The sequence below is a fragment of the Parus major genome, chromosome 9 (genome assembly GCF_001522545.3).
Source record: "Parus major isolate Abel chromosome 9, Parus_major1.1, whole genome shotgun sequence".
NCBI classification, from domain to species: Eukaryota; Metazoa; Chordata; class Aves; order Passeriformes; family Paridae; genus Parus; species Parus major.
In genome coordinates this window covers 11,840,687-11,853,367 of record NC_031778.1, presented here as the reverse complement: position 1 = coordinate 11,853,367, position 12,681 = coordinate 11,840,687, and positions in this window count along the sequence as shown.

Below are 12,681 nucleotides of genomic sequence, written 5' to 3'. Positions count from 1 at the left end.
TTGGCAGATTATTTAAAGGAAAAGCAGATGCTTCTACCAAATTGAATGCAAAGCATTAGTTTGAAAGGTCTTTCCATTGCCCCTTCCAGTTTTGGTGGAGCAGCAAAGGGTAGTGATGTTGAAAAGAACATGCATATTCCATTTGTATCCTCTCTTCATTTAATGGCAAAACATAATTATTTTAGTAGAGATAAACTTTTGTGCTCCCAGGAGTCCTTAAGTAATTTTTTGGATTAAATGGCTATACCTTTTTTTCTCTTGTAAGTGGTGTCACTCCACTCTCAATTTAATTATAGCTTGTTTGAGCAAGCTTCTGTGTAATGTCAAGTTTTCCCCAATGGCTTGAGAAGGTCAGCAAAGGTCTGCTCTTAATACTTTCCTCAACAACTGAAAGGCTTTCCTTGTTTAAACAACAGTCAGGAGGAACACAATTGGATACGATTACCTAATTCTTCTTGTAGTGCTCAATGGCAGCTCTGAGTAGTGGAACAGTAAAGATTAGAGTTTAGGAAAGATGCTGCTTTGGAGAGTAAGATTATTGAAGCTCTCAACACAGCAATTGACCTTGCTTATCTCCCTTGCACACTGCAAAAGTGTGAAAGCGTAAAAATGCAGGAAGAAAATACTTTTAAGAAAGCACAAGCTGGAAAAGCAAGAAACATGCTTAGAAATTCTAGCAAGACTATAATTTAAAAAAAATAGGCATTGACACAGTGGACAGGACAAATGAACCTCTGTAATCCTCTGTAGTCCTGCACCTGTAATTTTCTAAAAATGACATGTGTACAAACATGTGGCTTATCTATCAGAACTACTTATGTACTAAATAATCAGGTAATTATTTTGAGCCAGGCAGAGATATTTCAGACAAAGATGAGAGAAAGCTCCTTAAATTCTGACTGCTCAAGGCTGATCAGGATCTTGGTTTAATTTGACTCTTAATGTAGCTGTTGTCTTTGACTATTGTAAATCAAATTAAACCAAAGGAAGGTGAAAATCCCCCACAAATATGGGAACAGTCTTGGAACAAAATACTTCAGGTTGAAAAAGACATGTCATTTTGGCGTAAAGCAGATAATATTTTTTCCTTACTTTATGACCATTTAATGAAAGCATTTTCTCTGCCAATGTTTTCAGTCCTTTCTAGACTCTGTCTCAATAACCACTTGAGACCTGCCAGTTGTGAAATACTGTTGTTTTCTAGTTTTCTCTAGATTTTTTCTGAAGCATTAGTTTGATTCCCTTTTTTAATCTTTATTTTCTCATGCACCTAAAAGTGGTATCATTATCCATATTTACTTCTCTGGATTTCTCTCACAGTCTTTTTCATAATGTCAGCACTGAGTTTGTAGAAAATGTCTTATTTTGTGGTGATTTCATGTCCCCTGGGTCTTACATTTAGGTAAATGCTTTCTATACTTCTAATAAAAATAAATAGGGATAAAGCAAATAGTTTCAAGTGAAGAAACATCATTATTTCTACAGGATGTTATAAAATCAGGTATAGTTTTCTGGGAATTTGAAGAAGTCAACAGTTTTCCTTTTTTTAACTGATCTTTTTTTCAGTTGCATTTTTGTGCAGTTTCACCTGATCACTTTGGGATTATTTTCCTCTTCTTACAAACAAGTCCTCCTGGTGCTGCTGGCCAGAGCAGAGAGAGAAGCAGAGCCAGAATGCCTCCCACGTTTTTCCCTTCTGACTCCTTTGAAGGCATCCAGCTTCCCACAGGGAGCATGTAAAAAGCTGCCTCTGGGCTCCTTCCAGTCAGGAGCTGTTTGCCACTCCAGTCCTGAAAGAAACCAAGCACAATGGTCTCCCACAATTAACTACCAATCTAGGTTTTTATGCATATGTTAAAATTATCAGGATGGTGTGTAATATTTACATAATGCCCCAGTGATTTTTGTTTTTATTTTTATTTTTTTTTTTGAACTTGGATGCTAAACTCTTAACTGATAGCACCTAGCCAGCTGCTGTCAGGGAAAGTGGAAGTCCTTGTTTAGGAGTACCACACATGGGGTGATGTCCTGAGCTTTCCTCTGTGATCCTGCCCACGCAGGATCGTGCTTTGACCGTGGAATTGGTGCAGCCCCTGTAGGAGGGACAGTGCAGCCGTGCTCTGTGTCTGGGCCACTCCTGAGCTCTGTCCCAAGGGCAGCCTGGCCTGAGCGTGTTGGTGTGTACAGACACCTGCCCAGCACCAGCAGTGCTTGACACACCAACTCATTTCACACAGGCTGCTGCACACCTGCCAAATGGCAGTAATTTTAATTTACTGTCAACCAGAGGCATGAGCCGGATACACAGCAAGTGACCCAGCGGGGCAAACCTTCAGATCACCTTTCCAGTCCCACGGGCCAGCTATTCCTTAGCAGCACTTTCTCTGCCTTTTAAATACATTGACATGTGTTAAACAAAACCAAATGGAAAAAGGGGCATGTGAATGCAAACCTCTTTAATACTCATCTGGCAATACTTCTCAATATTGTGATTTAAAAGGGAAAAGGACAGATCACTTTAATATTATTAAAATTTGTGTGGCATACTGATGCCTTGGGATTTTAGAGATGAATGATATTTCTTCTTCCACATAGTCATTTGTGAAGTTACAAGGTAGAAACATCCAGTTGAAAGGCTTTGACAAGGTAATGAGATTTATTTTCTGTAGTAATAGATAATTTCTCCTCATAGCAATAACATTTCAAGTGATGGTATGCACCCATGCATATATACAAACCCTTTTTAGTTTTACGTGTGACCTGAATGTTAAGGTTAGTTGAAAAGCAAAAAAATATTTTCACTTGGTTCTTGTTGAGATTTCAATGAATAGAATTATTCATAATTTCACTTTTATCAGACACTAAATTAATTATCAACATGGCTTTCTGCAACCGCTCTTCATGCCAAGCATTTTGTTGAGGGGTAGCACATTATTTCAGTTTTGTTGCTTCAAAACAGTTTCACATTAAACATACAATTTCTTTAAAATCACTTCTGTGCAATCTAGGCTGTTTGTACACATGCATGAGTAGATCTGTGAACCCATGAAATTCTGAATGTGTCTTGTTTCTGCTTAACTCAGGGAGGTCTGTGCGTACAGATGTGTGTAAGGGGACACTGTGAACACTGCATCTCTTTAAAGCACCTGAATCAAGAAAGGAAAGTATAAAAATTCTGGTTATCAGAGAGTTATGGCTTTGAAGATGATCCTAACTGTTGACATTAATGTGGTCAAGCCAGGCCACTTACTCAAAGGCCATGTCACTCCTTTTTCCATGTTATCTGACCTACAGATAAGGCAAATGGCTATCTTAGTGCTGTAATTTAGTCTAAAGCTACCCATGATAACAGTAACTGTCCCACTAACAGGCCTGATATATGGTGTATCATGGGAGTATGTAAAAACTACATCTTTTCAAAGAAAATGCAGTCAGGGTGTCTGAGGAGATGTCACTGTCACAAAAAAGAAAATGCATCTACATTTGAGTACTTGTCCTCAAGGAAGAAAATATTCCACTCCACAATGAATTTTACTTTATGCTTAGTAGAGAACACATGCTACAAAAGGAGTGAAATATCAAATGGCATTTTCCAATTTTCAGCATCTGGTCTTTCATTGTGCTCATGCAAGTGGATAAATTATGTGTTGTGTTTGACTTTTATCTTTTTTGACTTCTGACTACACAAATGTAAATATGACTGCAAAATTATCACAAATATCTGCAAATGTTAAAGTTAGTTCTGGAGGCAGAGAATGTAGCTTCTGCTTTAAGAGCAAGTATTTGCTTTTGGTGGTACTGCTCAGGTTCTGTGTCTGTATGAACAATTCAGAGAGCTGAAAGATGTGAGATGCTGCAGAGAAAAACCAATCTGAATGAACTTGTCAAAGAATTGTCACCATAGATCCATGAGAACAGGCTTCACTCACAGTGACTGCCTAGGCTTATTTGCCTACACAAGTTTTTTAGCATTTTGGCCTGACTTTCAGATGTCTTTATCATTGTATTTAATAAACCAGGTTTAGATGTGAAGTGATTTCTATGGTTGCATAAGAACAGGAAGTATGTCGTGTTCCTTCCTTTCCTTAGATAAATACATGGCAGTGTTTTTTGTTCTGTGGAGGGGTCAGGAAGGGGATGGAAACTTCCCCAAGGAGCCCACGACACACAGGTGGAGTTTTGGTGCCCATCCTTTGGCACCAGTGACAGCAGAGTGCATTCCTGTCTCTGTCAGTGTAGATTTGCAGGGCTGGGAAGCTGGGGATGCACTCTGATCTGTACCACACTGCATGGCAGAGCAAGGAACCAGCCCTCACAGATTTGCTTCCCTGGAAGAACCTGTGGGATGTTGCTGTGAGCCAGATCCATTTTTGCTGCAGGAGGTTTTGTAGCTCCTTCCACAGCAATGTTTCTATCTGAGGTGCCACAGGCTCAAAGACATTGGTGAATTAGTTATCAGTTGGCTTCAGTCAGTGAGGTTTGAGTGATCCCTCACATGCTTTATAGAGCAAAGAGGATGTGTTGATTTTTGCAGAAATACCTCTTAGCAGAATTTTTACCTCTTTAATTTTTTGAGAGAGCTGTTTTGTCAATAAGTATTCTGTCTCTGGAAGGTATGAGTTGTATCGAGTTTGCTGTCTGCAGTTTTCTTCTGCCAATTGACTTCTGAAGGGTGTATCTTTCTGGAAGTAATCTTTGGTGATATTTATATTTTGTAGCTTAAAAGTGGAGGAGATGCACTTATTTTACTGCTTCTGTCTTCATTTCTCTCTTAGGATTTTCAAGGTTTCTATAACCTTAGAGAATGCAATGTCATGGAGGTGGAACCCATTTCTATCAGCTTTTATTATCAGCACTACAGAGGGCTCAGTGCCTGCTTGTGTCTGTGAAGGCACAGCTAATAAACAATGAGTGATGTAGTAAAACACTGGGCTTCTCCAAGGGGGAAAAACCCCCCACCACCAAAACACAACCCAAACTCCTGCCACACATAAACTGCAGTGGTTTATGAGAAAGGCAGCTCTGTTGGACTGGCCTTTAAGTGTTGGGTCCATGGACCAGGTGCTGTTGGCGCTGTAACGTCACACAGAGAAGTGCAGTGCCCTACAAAAAACCAGTGGCATCCAGAATTTATAAAGGAAGGCTTCGATCCCTTTAAGTCTGTTAGTCACTCAGGATGATAATGGGAGCCAGGCACCACTACTGCCTGTGCAGGAGGAAAGGTAGGATTTACCTCGCTGCCAGGCGCCGTGGGTAGTAAAGATCGGCTGGTTATCTCCCCCCGACGCGAGCCGCTGAATGCGGGCTCTGTTACAGACAAAAGCAGGACAAAGGAGGAAGAAGCTAGACAAATATGATTTGTGTCTGTTTCTGCTCACTTGTAGGTGTGGACTTTCAGATGTAAATACAATAAAGTGAAAATAGCAATGAGAAGAGAACAAAGTTGTCTGTCAACATGACTTCTATGACGGATTTTTCTTGCTGTTCAGCAACGATTCTAATTCAATTGCTGGCTGCTGTGAAGGAGATGAGATGCCAGAAGCAGAAGCGCTGCAAACCAGAACAAAAAATAATTACTAGTAGAAATGTGCTGCAAATAATTCCCTTGAAAATACAGTTGCATTGTTCTTCTAGTTTCCTATCCCCCAAATATTTTTGTTTTCTAATCATTGAATTGAAACACATTCCAAGGGTATGAAACCTTGCACCTGACGATATATGAAATGTCTGAGCAGTTATGCACGACCTGATACCATTATATGCAGGAGATTTGCAAACCTAATTTTCTTGAAAATTCTTCTTCCGACAGGCTCTTTAGAGAGAGGGGGAGGAGGAAATCAGGGAGAAGTCTGTCTGCTTTGGCAGGGAGAAGTGTTTGTTTTGTTTCAGCTGTTTAGTTTGTGCTCTAAAATCAACTGACATCTAAGTGTGTTCTGAAGGTATTTTAAATTTTTTTTTCATTATTATTTATTTTATTTTTTATTGCAAACTGGTACCTGGGTATAATTTAGGCCAGCAAAACCTGATGAACAGAAGTGCCCTGGCTGTACCAGCCTGCTCAGATGAGAAGGACTGGCTGTGGTTTGGCTAAGGACTCTGACCAGAACTTGTCCTTATGGCAGCTTAGGGACAGAAATATGCCAAATGCACATCTAGAAAAACCTTCTACTGAACACAAAGAACTATACATCACTCACATCCTGGAGCATGCCCACTGAGAGAAAGATTTAATACTTGAACCTTTGCATAGGTGGAAAATGGAGATTTAACGGGGGGAGATTTGGGTGCCTTCTTCCCATCTTCATGGCCCAGTACAGCTGACTGGGTAGACTGCCAGACAAGCACCAAAATGCACCAATATAAGGGGTAGGTTTTATTCTCACCATTTTTTTGATTGGACCAGCAGATGGAAATGGAGATGTGATCATTTATCTTCAAAATTGCCCTAGTAATCTGCAGTGTTAGCACAGATTACGTTATAATTGCTAGAACTGGAATAAAAGAGATTGCAGCATCTGTAAAGCTCGTGGTAAATTTAAAGGATATAAAAATCAGCTCCATGTCAGGGGACATTCTCACTAGTATATTACATTTCATGTACACAAATGTAGCGATGCAAGAGCAGAAGCTTATGACAAACATCATTTGAATTTTATTGCTGATTTTTTCTCTGCAGCTGGTCTAGAGAAGTTACTATAAAATACAGTCCTTGCAGCCCATGCTACTGCAGCTACTGGCATTGTGCAGAACCCAGCCCCAGACAACAGGCTCAGTGGCACAGTCCTACCTAAAACTGCTATGGGACAGGGTGTTTTCAGGTGTTGCTCCTTATATTACATTTGGAAATAAAAATTTGCATCTTCAGTCTCTAAGTGGCTTAATTTCACAGTAACAGATTTGACTCTCTAACCTACAGGCAGAAAAAGGAAGACAAGCTGAGACAAAAATGAAAATAGATTTATGTACTTAACATTAATTAAGGGCAGGATTTTAGTTTTACTCCTACTGCAGAACGGGGAAAAGGTTTTATTAAACACTTGCTTACATGAATGAAATAAATATAAGGATCCTGATTACCTGCATTTAAAGCCAGAGAGAAATTTTAGTGCCATGTTAACCCCTTTGATATCTCCATATAAAGTGCTTGGCTGTTTCTATGTATGTTTGACCTTGCAAAGTTGTGGGGTGTGTTCTTGTATGGGTGAATCACACAGAAACTTCAGAGCACACATTCAGGTGATGAGGGCTTCCTTTAAACTTCTAATGATAAGCTAGGCCTGTCATAGTTGATCAGCCTAAGCTACAATATTATAGGTATACAAAGAAACCTTCAATTTTTAGGGTTCACATTGTTTTGTCTGCTAAGAAATTGATCATTCACAGTGAAAAGTAACAGAGTACATTATCTTTTTATCTGGCCTTTCACCTCTTTGATTTTTTTAGGAATTGTTAAAAATTTTTAGAAATATTTGGGCTAATTTTTGTTCTCTGTTCCAGTATAGACTTCCACAGAAGTTTTCTAGTTTCACTTGGGTTTTGGTGAGGAAAAAATAAATACCCTTATAATAGCAACAACTGCAGTGTTAAGAATATGAAAGGTCATAGACTACTAAAACTGCAAAAGATGTAATAGTCTGTAATATAGGTGAATACAAAATCAGCACTGTTGATTACATTCTCAGCTATTTCACCACACATTTATCATCATCAGAAAACAACAAAGGGAGCTGTTGAAAATAATACAAGCCAATGTTGTTATTTTGTGTGCTGTTCTCAGAGCCATACAGCTCTGGAAGAAATCCAGCTAGTAACTGAATTGAATAACATTCAGCAATTCAAAGAGATTGTGATGGGAAATGGCAGGATTTAATGAAATATGATGCAAGTTTAACAAACACCATTTCAAGATGGGATGTTATTGCACAAACAGCAGTAAAAACTCTTCACAGAGATGATGAGCAGACTCTGACTGCATGAGGATGACATTTTAATTTAGCTGACTTGGCAATCTAGAAGGTTAGATTTTGCCTGTTGCTGAACTGCACCTCTCTGTGGCAGGAGACCTTCTCTGCTGCCTCATCTGAAGAGAGTGGCTCTGAGCTCTGCCTTCATGAGTGGTGAGTCTGAGCTGGCACATTGGGTGTAATGGCAGAATCCCCTCTAATTTCCTGCTCTTCTTAGGCAGCTGGATTACAAACTGGCTACAGGCCCTTTCCATTATAACATAACTAGCTGCAGGACTCTGTTGGAGCACATTTCAGCAAAACTGGTTGTTAAAATCACAAGATGATTTCTGAGCTGGCTGTTAGAAACCATCTTTGGCAAGCTTTGCTCCTGGCGGATCCTGTCTCCTCCCTGGATGCTGTATCTCCATGCTTAAGTAGCAGGAGGCTCTTATTTCCCCTAATCTGCTTGGGCATGGACCCAAAAGTATTCACTCTGTCATCTGCCCCCGAGTCCCCACATTCTCAGGCATCCCAGGCTTGCTGCTGTCCAGAGTGATTGGCAGGAGCTTTGCAGCTCATCTGGATCATGGATGCCTTGAGCTGGACCTTTAGCTCTACACTGTAGAGTGACAAATATAATTTGATGCTTCAGCCTCTGGAGGCTCATGTTGAAATACCTGAAAGGCTCCTAATTTTCAAAGAATGCTATGTGCAACCAGCTGCAGAAAATTGTTTCTTAAAAGTGTGTGAAACTGGCAACTGAGAATAGCGATTTCACTAGTCGGCTGTGAATGCCATCTGAAGAACTTTCATACAACAAAAGTAAAAGCCTCTTGTAGCTCTTAGCAATCTGCTGATTATTTTGCTTTATATTATGAAAATCTCACTTGTGATAATTTGAAAATCATGTGTTTAGAAAGGACAAATTTCAAGTTTGCTTCCTGTGCGTAAATGGGCAGATCCTGCCATCATCATTTTTGGCAAGATTAGATGATATAATATATGGGTGGTTCGTGCTTTGAAGAAAAGGGAAGGACTGGTTTTTTTGTTTTATCTTTAGGAGTGCCACAAGGCAGTTCACTGCATAGAGAACTAAACTGTTCTGTTTTGGTTTTGGGATTATTTTTTTAACCTTGGAAAACACCTAAAATGTATGAGGTGAAACCAGACTGTGCTGCTTGCTGTCGTCTCTGTCGTGCATACGTCTGGTACTCGGATGCACACTAGAACATCAAAGTAGCGTTTCTCTCTTTCTGACACAGAACAAACAGAACCACTTTTACTCTGAGTCATCAGACAGATGTTGCTTTGCTGACAACATGCTACACACACGCTAGCTACAGCCCATGCAGGCTGTCTTTGACATCGACACAATGTCCGAGTACATGCTCCAGTAGTACAGTGGAGGAAAAGTCACCAGCAGGGAAGACCAGACGAAGCATGGAGGAAGAATAATGATTTATTCATTATCCTCCCTGCTTTCTGTGACCTAAATTGGACACCAATTAAAAGATCGGAAAACAGCTTGAAAGAAAAATGGATTTATCTCTGTTTTAGGTGACTAGTGGATGGAAGGCTACAGGTGGAGGATGATCATCAGATCAAGATTAACATAATTAACTGAACTGGAATATATTAGGCACATAAGTTGGAATTGCAAGTCCAAACATTTTCTTTTTAATTTGGACTTTGGAGTAGCATTAAGTAGGTGACCAGATCAGTCATGAAATCTGTGGCTGCAGGAGGGAGAGTTGGAGCACATTTGAGACCTTACTGTCTGAAATCAGTGCAAGAGCACGTCTGAGGGTGGAACTCTGCAATTTCCTTTGTAACTCTCATGGAGAGGAGCTGACACAGAGCTGTTAACAATTATGTACATAAAAGGGACCAAAGAGAAAGCTGTGAGACTGTTGTAGGCTCAGTTACCACTGCAACCTCATTTTCAGAAATAAGAAGAAAATAGGTGAGATCTGTAAATTCCCTGTGAGTTGTTGAGTTGTCTACTCTTTTTGGCTTAATCTTATTTACATCAGAGCAAAATTGTCTCTTACATCAGTTTCAGATGACGTTGGCAGTATTTTATTTTTGCTTTGAATTCCTTTTCAGTGGTTGTGAAGGCAAGGGGAATTCAAGCTTCAGGGCTTCCTCTCTACAAATGCTAACCATAAGAATAATGTCTAGACAGTTTTGTTGGTCTCTATAATTACTTAAAGGAGTACAGCATAAATACGAAGTAGGTGTAAATCTCTGACATTTCACACTCACCATTCACACAGATGATATTTATTTTGCACACAATATAAACGAGCCTAAATTGCTCCCAAAGCTGTGATGCCTCAGAAAACCAGGCTCTGTGCTGCAGTGGCTGACAATGACTGCCTTTAGCCTCTGTCTGAGTGCCACCAAATTTGTGAGCTCTCCTTTCTCCAGTAAATAGTGCTCTCCAATGCTGTGTCACCATAACACTGTAATTTGTCAGTGGGAATCTAATAGTTGCTCAGATATGACTATTTCCCAGTAATTTTATTTTAGATAAGAAAGTAACAAATATACAGTAATGGAAAAGCCTGTCTAGAATAAATGATGTCATGTCCAAGGACATAGAAACAGAGATGAATTACCAACCCTTATTTCTAATTATGCATCAGACTCCCTAAAGTACTCTGAAATGCCTTGGTATGTTTAGCATGAACAAAACCTCAGCCTCATTTTTACTGTATCATGCTTGCAGGCAGTTTCTTTCAAGTGTTAGCAAGTATTGGGACAACTATGAGCAAGACTGTAGACTGGAAGCACTTGGGGCTGCTTAACTAATGCTATAAAAATATTATGTTCAAATCTAAACCATTGAAAAAGGGTTGGGTATAACACAAGGTGTTTGCAGAACAGTGGGCAGAAGTGCAGTCTGGAAGTTTGCTTTGCATGGTGCTGAGCTGCTTTCCTGGTGCTGTTTTGTTATCTTGTCAGTGCCTTGTAGATGTGAAAACTGCTGGGATGAGCTTCTGTTAGGCCAGCAATCTGGGAGCATGCTAGTTTCCTAATCATTGTATTTTCATATGTGATTTTCTGATGGATGAAATATTGCAGGGAGACACAGCTGGGCTTTCATTTGTTTACCACTGCAGAGCTGTGTGCTGGGCTGCTCTATCCCCTGTGGATATAGCAATGGTTGAAACACAAGATGCTCTATGGGCATTTTCCCCAAAATGCTTAGACTGTAAAAGAGCATTGAAAAGATCATAAATCCACCCCATGCTACATAAATAAAAACAGAGCTGTCAAAAACATTTTGAACATTTATAAGCAAAAATCGCCTTAATACAATTTTTTCCCCCAAATTTTTCTTTCCCTAAACAAAGAAAAACAGTTACTCTTCAAGTTTTGTTTCCTTTGTAAACTTCTTCAGAAGCCAAGAATGTTGGGAGAAGAGGGTAGAGTAGAGAAAAAGTGGGGAAAGTTAGCACACAAGAAAAGTAAAAATTCTCTTTTGAAAAGCTTGGAAGTCAGCTAACCAAACTCTTTAGAAAATGAAGAGAGCAGAAGCTGTATTACTACTATTCATGGAATTTTTCTATTTTCCTAAATAAACTGAATAAATTACACATATGTCTTAACATAGTTTTTCATTGCATATAATGTGATTGCACATTGCACATAAAGTGATTACTGTTAGTTATACTTTTAACAATATGAAGTTATTCTTATGAAGGGCATTTAGTTAAATGTATCAAAGACCCTCTAGGCTTTCCTCAGGTCTTTTCCCCAGCCTGTCCTTTAGGAAGACAACCTTCCCAAATAGCAAATAGTTTCCTATTGAGCAAGGAAGGATTGAGATCTGGTGAGTGGGATAGAGAATAGGGCTTAGGAGAGGGCTTTTTCTGCTCCCCAGCCTTAGGAATTCAAAGTCCACTAATGAAAAAGTCAAAGTCTGAGGTGCCTTGAGTGCTTATCTTGGTAAAGTGCTCAGCTACCTCCATGCATAGGAGGGGCCAGTAAACCACATCCCTGAGGATTTACTCGTCAGGTGCATGGCTGGGAAGGACCAGTACCCGTAGGAAATCTATTTAATCTCTCTGGAGATACATGGTACAATCATCCTGGGGGTTAAATTTTGTTTAGCTCACTGATGTATGTCTGACACCGGTGAGCAGTCTCTGTCTGAAAGAACATACATGCAGATGCCTACAATCCTTGTTTTTCACAGCAATAGGAATAGATTTATTTCATTTTTGGTTGTGGAGATGTTGATCAGCTGTTCATAAACAACAGTGAGGAGAAAGAAGAACCCCAAGGATTGCATCAGTGGCCTCTTATGAAACAGCCTATAGAGCTCTGAAAGGAAAATGCCAACAGAGGGCTTCAAGGCTTATTAAGTAGACCTGTAGAATTAAACAGAGAAAAAAAACTGGCATGAATGCAAGATATCCTCTCTCTGAGGGATAAGGATTTATATATTTCTCTTTTTCCTCTTGGAGAAAGAGAGGGTACAAGTTACATTTGCTTGCACTTTCTTGTGCTCTGGAAGGTGCAGAGAAGAAGGATTTGCAGAACTCAGGGAATCCAGGAGTGCCCAAGACTTGCAGTCTTGCAACTGATGGAGCAGCTGCTCCAGTCTATGACTATATTTATGTATATGTCTGTTATTAATAAGGACAAAATATAGCAGGAAGAAAAAAAAAGGATAATTTCATCAGTGAATATTTTTCTGACTGTTGCTGTCTGAGGCAAGTAAAGC